Raw genomic sequence first — 12505 nt, 5'->3', positions numbered from 1 at the left:
TTTCTAGTCTAGCTTCCCCCTCTCTTACTGTATGACCTTGGGTAGTCACACAACATTTGCCTTCTCTGTGCTTCAGTAGCTCATCTGTAAAATGGGAGACCAGCTTCTCAGTGTTGTTACGATTAAACGGCATTTTAAGTGTTGGTCTGGTCAATAGACCTGATGCATAGCAAGCACGCATATAAATGTTGGCTGTAATTATTATTATTACTGAGGACAGATTTTAGGGGGCAAAATAGAAGATAATAAGAAAGCAGACCCTGCCCTCAGCTTAGGGGTGGCTCAGTCTGGGCTCCTCTGCCTGAAGCTCACTGCTTCTTCATTAGAAAGTGGCTTTTCTTTATGCCGCATGCTTTCCCGAGGAGAGGGCACAGTGGAGGCTGCAGGAACACTGTGAAGGTCTCAAAAGAAATTATAGCCTGCATAAAAATATTCACTCCAGTGGAGGGCCTTAAACCATTCCCTGGGGCATTGAACAGTGACTGAGAGTGTATTACTGTGCATTTGAGGTGACGGCAGCCACCCAAGGTCAGAGAGAACGGGAAGGGAAGCGTTTAAGCATGGAAGTTCCCCAAAACAGGAGCATCCTATCTCAGGCTGTTTCTCTCCCCCCACCCACCAAGCGCCTGATCCATTGTCCTCAGTATCCACAACCCCAAGAATGAGAAGTGTCATTGAAATTCCTTCAGGAGCTGAGGGAAGGGGAGAGGAAAGAGAACAGGTCTGGGCTGGGAACAGGAGCGTGTCCAGATCTCTCCCTGCTGTGGTCTGGAAGGGCTCATTTAAAGTCTCTGACCTCAACGTTATCATCTGTAAGTGGGAGCCAGGTGCCTGTGAAGACTAAATGAAAGGCCAGGTACAAAGTGTACAAAAATGGTCATTCATCCCTCTTGGAGCTTCCTTCCTTCTTCTCATTTTTTTCTTTCCTGAGTTCTAAGTGACTTCACTCCTTGGCAAGGTAAACAGTCTCCCCGAGTCTGAAGTTTGCTCACCTGTAAAGTGGGTACAATGACAGGATGGACTTACAGGTTGATTGTGAGGACTGGTGAGACGTTTGGAGCTGATGCCCACTGTGAGCAGGGAGACTGGGTCTCACCTGTTGTGGTGGGTTTTGTCTTTTCACCGCAGAGGGTGGTGGTCCAGGCAGGTGGACTTGCATCTGTGCAGTGTTCTGCCCCCGGCAGGGTGGCAGCAGTGTGGAATCATAGCGCACCTTAATCGTGGACCTTAGTGGGTCCAGGAATCCTCTTCATCTGAACATCCAGACACATCATGTTTTTAAAGTGGGTCCAGGCACCCCAAGGACTAAGGAATGTGTTGTCCCAGGTAAAAGTGCTCTGGACCAGGACTCAAAATCCAGACTCGGGCTGTCACTGGCTCAGGAAAATAGAGCTCTTTAGCTAGCTGTGCCCGCCTCAGTTTTCTCACCTGTAAAGGGTGAAACAGTGGGACGTACTTCATGGGAGGGTTAGTGTACAAGCGTGAAGTGCTTAGCACATAGGAGGAACATGGTACCTCTTAACTCCTTTTCCTCTTTCCTTGCAGCAGAGCTCAGTGGGGTCATGATCACCATCCATGTTTTGTGAAATATGTACCACACTTTCATTTGCTCTCAGACCAGTATAAAAATAGGAAAAAAAAAACCCCTCTTTAAATTAAGAGAGACTTTTAAAACAAAGAGAACTTATGCTCATTGTCTCATAGAAAGCCTCATCACTACCAGGGCATGTTTTTGGCAGATCCAAGGACACAAAGAGGGGTTCTGTGGTTAAACAGGTTTGGTAAGCATTGAACCCATGGAATTAAATAGGTGTCTTTCCTACAGGGCATGTCGGAGTCTATAGCATGTGAGGTGCGCTTTGAAACAACAAGATGGGCTGATTCCTCTGCTTCACCAACTGCATGGCCAGAGAGTGCTTTGCTGGGCTCAGCTTCTATAAGGCGCGTTTTTCTGGGGTTGGGGGAATAGAAGTAAAAACTGGAATGGCTAGTCTCTGCTGGCACTTCAAACTCCTGGAAGTTGAGGTCTCTACTTTAGCTCTTTAGCTATTTCATTTATATCTCTTTTTCTAAATGGAGGTACTGGGGATTGAACCCAGGACCTTGTGCATGCTAAGCACACATTCTACCACTGAGCTACACCCTCACCCTTCTAGATCTTTCTTTAAATAACTCCTTTGTGTAACTTTCCTCTCTTTTTATCTGTTCTTGGCTTGATGCTTTTCGTGATCAGTGTTTTCCTGACTTGGTTTCCCTATTACACAAACATTGCGTGTGTGTGATTTGCCTAATAATTATCTCTCAAGAAGCTGCTCTGATCCCTTCTGGGGCAGGTACACCATGGGGCTGGCCAAGGTGAAGCAAGGCCCTGCTCCAGGAGCCTGCAGCTAAGAGAAGTTCCCAGCTCTCCCACCACCCGCTGCCCCGTAATGATTAGTTGGAATCTAGGACAGCAGTACAAGAAGTGTCGTGGGTGGATGTGATGGAGTGCCTGCCGAGTGGGCCGCAGATAAGCGCCGTGATTTCGGAGGACGCTTCATCATTTCGCCGTAAGAACATGTTAACGGGTGATTGTTTGAATGTCTCCAGCTAATAGGATATTATTCATAACACTCTGGCTAGTTGGAATGGAAGATGATAAGAAATTAAATCCTTAATGGCTTTCTTTAAAGGAGGACTTTCCCCAGGGGGACCCAGAACCCTGGGAATTTCCTCCCTGTGCCCTGGCAATATATCTGTGGAGGAAATTGGCTTCAAATGAACCCCACCAGGGAGGCACAAGGGTAAAAGGAAGAGGATAAAAAAAGGCAATTGGCATTGACTGGGCACCTACTATGTGCCAGGTACCGAGTTATTTTTACACTTTGTCCCAACAACGTCTCTGTTGTGACCAGGTACTATTATAGCGCACATCAGAACTGGGAGGCTCTGAGAGATGAATTGACTTGCCCGAGGTATCATTGCTGCTGCTGGAGTCATGATTTGAGTTCCAAAGCAATTTTCTCTCCATGAAATGCAGTTTCTGGAGAGGAGAGTTGTCTGAAAGAAGAAGAAGCCCTTGGATGAGATTTGAAAGGTGAGAAAGAAGGAGAAGCCATAATACCCAAGAAGGGGCTGCAGGCAGGTGCAAGATGTTGGGAAAAGGAAGGCGTGGGTTCTGCAGGTAGCATCTACATTAACTTTGGGAATAGTCAGCTTGTAGAAGACATGCAACCAACATTTCCCAGGAATACTACCCAGGATTCCTATGCTTCTGGGTTTCCTGAGCTGTGTCACCTTCTTTCTTTCCAACAATTAAGGAAACTTCTAACTCCTTGTATTAAATCCCTTCCTGCTTGAAATACCTTCAGCAGTGGCTGAACCTTGATAAAGTAACCTGCCAGTCATTTTACAGACACACAGACACACACAGACACACACAGACACAAACACACACACACACACACACACACACACACACACACACACACACACACACACACACACACAAGATCAACTCATCAGGATAACTTTCCAAGAAAAGAATTATAGGTCAAACATCCCTGGGACATGTGATACAAAAATCATCATCATCTATTTTGCAACATGAAAACCAATTACTAGAAGTCTGGAAAAACAAAGAGCCCACACTATCTTTTGTTAAACAACTGCTTTTTCCATGAAATTAAAGCCGCCTTCTAAATGAAAAGGGCAGAAATGGTGGTGAAATTCTTCAGTAGGCCAAATTCACTTTCAATGGGAATGCACCATAGCATCTGGCTGTGAATATTTAAGAGCGAATCCGTTGTTTGTTTGTTTGTTTGTTTTCATTTTTGCAGGGTACAAATATCCAACATTTCTCCAGCCTCTCCACTCTTTTTCCTCCGGGTCTTATCAGCCTTAACAGTGGAAGCTGCCTTGGTTTTCCATTTGCAAAGTTCACAATTCACCCAGCCATGAGCTGTGCCTTTAACCACCGCTAAATTGTTTCCTGACAGCCCTCGCTACAATTTTCTTCCCTGACATTTGATTTACATATGATCTTTAAGCAATGCCATGGTGGTAATAGCGATTTGGTTAATATTCCAAGCACTCCCCCATGCCCCACACCTTGCAGGGACATTTCATTGCCACAGCGTGGCAAAATGCATGTACCAAATAAATGTATTGCTAATGAAATAAACGGATTTGGGGGAAGAATCAATTGCCCTGCTGCCTGGATGAGGCACCAGGAGTTAATTTTGTCTGGATCTGCAAGGGTAGCCTTTAATAGAATAGGCTTTTTACCTAATTGGAGGGAAAGTAAATGAAGTACAGTAATATTCCATGATGTATTGGATGAATTTACTTCATTTTCTCTTAGTCTTGCTTGATGAGTGTTTACAGCACAATAGAATTTATAGTCTTCTTCCTCTCCCCATTCTTCTTTTCTTTCTCTAGTCTTCACTATTTTCTTTTTTTTTTTAATATCTCATTTTCTTTCCTTTCTCCCTCCGACCTTCCCTTTTGTCTTCTTTCCACCCATCCATTCATCCATCCATACATCCCTCCATCTCTCCCTCCACATCTGTACCCTCCATCCCTTTATTGCTCCTTTCCTCCCACCATCCATCCGTCCACCCATCCATCCATCCATTTCTTCATCCTGCTAATAAACTGGGGTCTCAAACCCAAATGTCTTCAGGAGCCATTGATATAAATGAGTAAATCTTTATTGGGGCCTGTGGTAAAATGGAGCCATCACCATCATCACTTTCTCCACTGTCAGCATCCTCATTGTTATCATCATCATCATTTCCATCATATCTGTCATTTATCGAATCTGTTCATTTTCCCTCCATCCTTTCAACGTTTATTGAAGGCTTACTGTGCTATTCAAGACCTGATTCACCTCTGTGAATGTGACAATAGAAAAAAAAAGTATAGCAAATAGGTCACTTAGACCAATCTGCCTATTTGTCTAATGCCTAGACTCCCACTTGGGATTTCTCTCTCTCTTCTCCTGATGGAGGTGTTGCGATTAAGTTGCAGTGAACGCATCTGCCAAAGACTGGAATCAATAGGTGTTAGGTGAAGGGTGGCCAGACCTATGGAATCAAGTAGGAAAGGTATCTAAAAAGACTAATGAGACAGGTCAGAGCATATACAGAACTTTCAGAACATGTGTTCCTAGCATGAGGTCATGCACAGGAGACCAGACACCAATGGAAAGGACCAAACATGGCTTACTGAATGAAGAGAGGTCATGAGTTAGGGTGGGAAAAACACACCAGTAGAGTGAGGCCCAGAAGCCCAGGGCAGTACCAGGGACAGCTCCAAGGCCTTTCATTGGGCAACTCTGACCTGTCCAGGTCACATGACTGGTAAGAGGCTAGGATTCTAATCCAGGATTTCAGAGCTCAGAGTGATCTTCTGACTTCAGCATATCAGAAGCCCCTTACAAACTTATTTGGCCTGTTGATTCTTGGAAGGGACAAAAGCTCCCTTTTTTGGCCAAATTTGAGTCAGGCTCCTCTAAGTCCTCTTTCTGATTAGACTCTGATCATGACTCTGTTCTTGGTCCACTTACTCTAGTTTTAGTAAGACTCCTGCTGCGTCAGTTTGCCATAACCCCCCATCCTTGCTCTTATCACTCTCGATATCTAATCAAATTCCTAACCCCCAACCTTTGATATCTTAATCACCCTGGCCTGCCTTCAGCAAGAATCCTGTTATGTCAGTCTAGCAAAGAATTACCCTACCTCTTAATAATTTTCTATTCACAGATGCCCCCCCACCTCTGCCCCCAATTCTGCCCCTTGGCTATAAATTCCCACTTTTGCTTGTTGTATTAATTTGGAGTTGAGCCCAGTCTCTCTCACCTATTGCAAAATCCCTGTTGTGGTAACTAGCTTCCCCACTCCCTTGAATGAGGTCTTCCTCACCATTTTTAAACAAGTGACTGAATAATATTTTTCTTTAACAGGGCCCAAGAATCTGCACTTGTAATCAACTTCCCAGCTGATTGTGATGCAGGTGTTTTGCAGACCATACTTTTGAAAAACTCCATCTGAGTCTTGTTGGGGAATATTTAGAACAGTCTTGTTTTATTTATCCAGCATCCCTTAGCCACTCAGTGTCTTGATTCTCAAGGGAGAATTGATGTGGGGCTGAGGTAGCGGTAGGGACATCACTTATGTGCACATGAATGTTTTTGTTTACTAAAGATTTATAATTATATTTTCAAGGACATGATTTCATCTACTTTAAAGGCACCGTCTGTCATCTGCCTATTGAGCCCCAAATCTCTAAATGAGTCCTGAACTTAGATTTTTATTTCTAGGTCCAGTCTATCGCCAGTCATCTCCTGGGAGCTTACTCTGTGCCAGGTCTCGTGCTAGACACTGGGGGTACAAAAATGAATCAACCAAGATTTTTACCCTCCAGAAGCTCAATGTCAAAACCACAGTCACCCCTCCGTTCTTGCATTTGTTGGGCTGGGGCCCCTAGAAAGCATTTATCATTTTGTTCAGCTGTCTCCTTTTCTCCCCCTTCTCTTACTGCAGACTTCTGCTTGTGTAAACTTTGCTGAGAATTTGAGCAGAAATAGTAAATAATGAAGCTCCAGAGGGTTGCACTAATTTCTCAGACATTTAATCAATACGGAGCTGCCCTGTTCATTACAGCTGTCAAAAATATGCAAAATTGTCCATCTGGTTCTCTCAGGTACGAAGCTCTGAGCTGAAGTCACCAGTTGCTTGGCTAATTACCACACCCCATTTTCCCCTCATTCCAAGGCCTCTCCATTAACCACGAGCTACTAGCTCAAGTATAAAGGCAAACAATAAATATTTGAAATGGCATTCCCTGGGCTGGGGTCCTGAACAGTGGTTGAGTTCGGTCGCTACAAATGAGGAATACAGGTGGAGTTTTGTGAGAGAGCAGCCTACCCCATCTTCTCCCCCTGCCAGGATTCTCTCCAGCCCTCCACCTCCTTCCTTCTGAGGCCCCTCCCTGCCCCTCAAATATTTAGACCTATTAAAAACCATTGGGGGGAAAATGATCTATACAAAAGCTTTGCATAAAAAAGTGATCAATGCAAATTCCTCTGAGGAAATTGCTTCAACAGATGGAAACGGCCCATTTGCAACAAATGCCGCTGGCTGTGCAGATGGTAATTATGGGATGTATGTAAACATGCAAGCTCTGGCAGGCAGAGCAAACTGCACTGCTGAACTCAGCCGGCATCAAGGCCGCCTGCCCTGGCACTGCCCCTGTCCTGACTAGCCTGCAGGCCAGGGGTTCCATAGGAGTCCAGGGACACCTAAGGATTTCGGTTTGGAATTCCAAGATCTATTAGCCTAGTTTCAGTTTAGTTACAAGTCTTTTTGAAATGGTTCCTGGCTGCAAACCATATATCCTCTAATCTCTTGGTGAACCAAGGCTATGGCACGGCTTCCTGGAAGAAAGAAATCAACATCTATTGAGCAATCACTGTGTGCCAGATACTAAGCTTTTAGCCTTGAATACATCTCTTGTTTAATATTCACAAATACCCTGGTGGGTTGGTGTTATCATTATTGTCATCATTACCGCTGTTTTTTAAATGGAGAAACTGAGGCTTGAAGTGGTGAAGGAAGTTTCCCGAGATTATAAGGCTAGAAAGTAAGGGAACCAAGGTGTATCAGTTAGCTATTGCTGAGTAACAAACAATGCTAAAGCTCAGTGGCTTCAAACAATAAGCACTTATTATTGCTGACAAGTCTACAGGTCAACTTAGTGGCTCTTCTGATCTTGATTGGGCTCAGCTAATCATTATTGGACCCACTCATGCTTCTAGATGGTCTAGGATGGCCTTGCTTAAGTCTGTTATTTGGTTGACTGTTGAGCTTGGTTGATGGGGATTAAGAACCATGTGTTTTTTATCCTACAGCAGACTCATGGTAGATGGGCAGATTTCAAAATAAAGAACATAAATGCATAAGGCCTCCTGAGGCCCAGGCTTGGAAAAGACACACAATCTCCTCCACCAGATGGACAATCCAAACTGAAAAGACAGAGAATTAGACTCCACTTCCCAACTGAAGGAACTCTAAGGACACATTGCAAATGGCAAACACACAGAGGGATAGAAAATAGGACCAGTTTTGTAAGCAATATATCACATAAGACTTGAACTTAGCATTCTCTGGTTCCAGGTCCATAATTTCCAAGGTCATCCACAGGAGCCCATCATTTCAGAGACAACTTGGCATTTTTGGTCCATCTCATCTTGACTCTCTTCTGTCTGCAAGTAAATTTCGGTTCATCCTTTCTCTCTCTCAGTGATTCTCACTCCTACTCTCAGCCTCTTTTCCTTGGACATCTGAGCGGGACATGCACGAAATTTGGAGTCAGCAATATTTGACTTCTGGTTCCACCTCCATCAGTGATGCACTCTTGGGCTTCAGGCAGTCTCTCACCCTGCATGGATCTCAATGTTATGTCTGTGCAATAAACAAGATGGAGAAGATTTGATCTGATATTCCTTCTGCTCAAATTGATTACGATTCTGTTAGTGGTACGAGGTTCTGCAGCTCTCGTGGTCCAGCTCATACTACCATTTGCCTAGAACCTGTGGGTGCTTGACTTTGCAGTCTGTGGACTTAGGACCCCTCCAGCATTAAAAGTCTCTGAATCTGGTATATCTCAACAACCTTGTGAAGAAGGTAGTATTATCAATATATGCACTATACTGGTGGGGAGATGGAGGCTTAAAGAATTGAAGAGACTTGTTTAAAACTTCAAAGTCCCTGAGTGTGACCTGAAGATGGATCCCACATCTCGTGACATCCAACCCACTGAGAGATGACAGAGGCCCAAGAGGGGACCCCAGGCTGGAGCTGGAACCTCTTTAGGGTCCAGGAATCTCTTTCCCTGGTCCTGTTGAATCATCTAGTTTCCTCATCCTTCTGACGTTGCAGAGAAGCCAGACTGCTCTCCCTGATGTCCTCAGTTCCCCCCACCCCCGCATTGATCTCCAGCTTTATGAGGGTGACAGGCCATACCTTTTAATTGCATTATTACATCTTTATGGTCTGCTGATTGAGCAGGTCGCCTCTGCCGGGCAGCCAGGCCCTAGAATTTATATGCGGAACTGAAACGTTTATTGGAATCATATTGATAAAGGCATATTGTGAAAAGGCCCGTGACTCTCAAGAAGAGACTGGGGTCCTCAGGAGGCAGAGGGAGAAGGCAGGTCAATATACTCCTGAGGAGTCCTGAGGTCACTCATGAGATATGAGGGCAGTGCCTCCCTTCACCCCCTGCCCAACTCTTAAATATTTTCTCTTTCATCAGCCTGCTAGGTTCTGGTAGGAAAGAGCAGGTGCCCAGAAAAGCTGTAAGGAGAGGGGCTGGGAGATTTCTGAAGAGGGACAGTATACAGGTTCTGCTCCAGCTGAGATGGGGAGGGCCCTTCGGGTCAAGGTTCTGAGTGGGCAAAGGTACACAGCAGAGACTTTCATGGAGTAAGAGATCTGTAAGGAAATGATCTGGCCTGCGTGCCAACTCCACTTGAATGTCAAGTATGCACCTCAAACTTGCTATGCCCCAACCTGCTCTACCCCCCCCTAATTTTACTTGCTGACATGTCCATCACAGGTGGCAGATCCACCCTCCCGGGGGCTCAGGACACCTTGGAGTTGTCTTTGATTCTTCCCTTTATTCCGTCCCCTACTTTTCATTGCGAACACTGTGGGCTGTACTTTCCAAATATCTGCTGAGGCTCTGAGTTCCTTTTGCACCTCCACTGTTTCTACCATGCAGGAGCCCCCATCAGCCTTCTTTAGATCATTTCAGTAGACTTGGAATAAAGTTTTGGTTCAACTGTCTTCTTAGAAGATCTTCCCTGATAACCCTATTGATTCATAATCCTCACCTCACAGCACTGTCTGCTGCCTGTTCCTGCTTTGTTTTTCTTCATAACCCTTCTCTCCATCTACTGTGAGATTTAATTTATTATCGTTGTTATCTTTCTTTCCCACTAGAATATAAATTCCTGGAGGGCAGGGACTTTTACTGTTTTATTCACTACTGTATCTCCAGCACCGAGAACTGTATCTGGCATATAGTAGGTGCTCAATAAATATTTGTTTAATGAGTTCATGAACAAATTTGGTTGGAGCCAGGTCCTGGGGGACCATAGATGCTGCACTGGAGCTTGTGCCTTGAGCTCTGATTTCCACCATGCATCAAACAGTGGGTTGGTGGAGCCCTCATACACATCCAGGGTAATCAGTATGCCTTCCTGAATCTCTGAATTAGTAATATCCTGTGCCAGAGAGTCAACCCTAAATGGGGAATTTGGAAGAGGAATAGCTCGGGGGTTAATTTGAATGTATTTCCGTGTCTCAACATCAGCACATTCTAGGAAAAAGGAATCTGCTTTGCATAGTAAATGGTATTTGTGCATAGCTTCTTTCTTCACATATGACCTGGGTCATCTGTCTTTTTGATTCTGAAGGACTTTGGTGCCAAGAGGGAGGGATCTGTGGTGCAGACTTAATTGGTGGCAACTAATTGCACCTAGTTTGTGAACTTCTCCAGGCCATACACCACCCACGCGTTGGTTCAGTGTTGTAACGACCACTGCCCTTTTCTAAAGTGCTTCTACCTTTGACGAAAAGCAGTGGCATATGGCCAAGTACACCTCCAGGAATCTCTCTTCAAAGGGGGCAGAAGAGGTGAGGATTTTAGGGTTGGGGTCTTCAGTTGGAATGGTTAGATGACAGACTTTAAGCCAGACAGCTCTGGGTTTAAATTCTAGTTCAACCACCCACTAGCTGTGTGACCTTGTGTGAGTCCTTGACCATGGTGGGGCTTCAGTTTCCTCATCTGTACAACAGAGATGATAGAGTTTTATACCCAGTGTTCTTGGAAGACTCAAATGAAATGACCAGGGGATGGAGTGACTTTTATTTAACAGTGACTGTGACTGAGCACATGTGCAGTTCCCCAAAAAGTGTCTGTTAGAAGTGTATCTGAAAGCATGAGTGATTGTAGAATGAATAAATGAGGGTACACTATTCAGAGGTTACAGAGATGGATAGTCCCCAATTAAGAAAGATGACAAAACTCTGGGTTGCTTGACCCTTCAGGAATCAAAGCTGTGGAGGCTGTTCATGAGAAATCCCAAACTTGAAGAATTCTAAAGAATCAGGCTTGAGGGAATATTTGAGAGCCTTCTTATTTTGAAGGGGAGTAGAATCAAGGCCAAGACAGGGGAAGTGATGGGGCCAAAGACACACAGCAAGTGAAGGGCAGAATTGAGGTTGGAACCAAGGTGCCCTTTTTCCTACAACATTTCCACCCTGCCCTCTCAACAGGTGCTTTTTCCAAAGCGCACAGGAGGGATTGGGGCAGAGTCTAGACCTACGATTCAAACATCGAGTTCAGAAGGAGAAGAAAATAAACAACACTCCTGGGCCCCCTCCCGACCTCAGCCACAGGTCTAGGAAATCCTCAAAGCAGAGGACGGACAAGAACAAACTTCGTGAGGGGTCAAGAGATGTGAGAAAAGGAAGGCCCTGTAATTAATAACCATCAGCAATAGATTGTGTTGGGGTGAGCACTGAGATGCATATTGATCAGAGAAGTAAACACAAATTGCTGCCAGTGTCCCATCAGCCCTTGGTCAATATGCTTCCGTATACAAAGAAGCCAGGAGCTGTTGCTGATGCTGGAGATGTCTTAATCAGGGTGGCCAAGAGAGCGTGTACCTCCCAGAGCTGAATCTGCTTTGTGAGCTACTCTGGTCTAGATGCTCTTTTCATTCATTCATTCATTCATTCATTCGCTCATTCTACATATTCTAAATGCTTATGATATGTTAAGCTTCTTGGAGGCATTGGTGTAGAGCAATGGGCAAGAAGGCCATTCTTGCCCTGATGGAGCTCACAGAGTAGATAAATAATTTCAGATAGTGTTGAGTGCTGTGAAGAAAGTCACATGAGGGAGGTAGAGGAAGACTGGGTGGAGGGGGATGGTATCTCGCTTAGATTAGACAATTGGGAAACACCTCTCTGAGAAGGTTACATCTGTGCTAAGATCCTAAGGAGAAGAAGGAGTTAGCCCTGTGAACACAGGAGGAAGTGTGCTCCAGGTATAGGGAGCAGCACGTGCAAAGGTCCTGAGGTGGGAAGGAACTTGCGATGTTGGAGGAACAGAAAGGAGGAAGGAGCTGGATTGTTCTAATTGATGAGGCCATTGGAGTATGATCAGCCATCCCCTTTCAGTGTGGGCATTTTAGCAGTGAGACATTCATTCGTCTGAAGTAAGGGACAGGCTACTGGCTGGAGACTGGCAGACCCAGCCCTGCCTGAGTATGGAACTCTGAGCCAGCTCCACCCATCACGGGATCTCCATTTCCTTATTCACAACACACAGGACTTGGGCTCGTGACCTTCCAGCTCTGACATTCTGTCATTCTTTCAAGGACATGGGATGCAAATATCTAACCTCTATGTATATCAGTCCCTGACCACTAGACTGAAGCTCTGGTGAACAC

General features: G+C 45.0%; 1 protein-coding gene across 4 annotated transcripts in view; it reads left to right on the top strand.

The window, feature by feature from the left end:
- The window catches only part of LOC116660893, a 377599-nt gene that overhangs the window by 139978 nt on the left and 225116 nt on the right, over positions 1 to 12505 (top strand). The window lies entirely within an intron of this gene.

Source organism: Camelus ferus, chromosome 32, assembly GCF_009834535.1.
Source record: "Camelus ferus isolate YT-003-E chromosome 32, BCGSAC_Cfer_1.0, whole genome shotgun sequence".
NCBI classification, from domain to species: domain Eukaryota; kingdom Metazoa; phylum Chordata; class Mammalia; order Artiodactyla; family Camelidae; genus Camelus; species Camelus ferus.
Note: the sequence above shows the minus strand (reverse complement) of the source record. Positions and strands in the feature narration are given on the sequence as shown.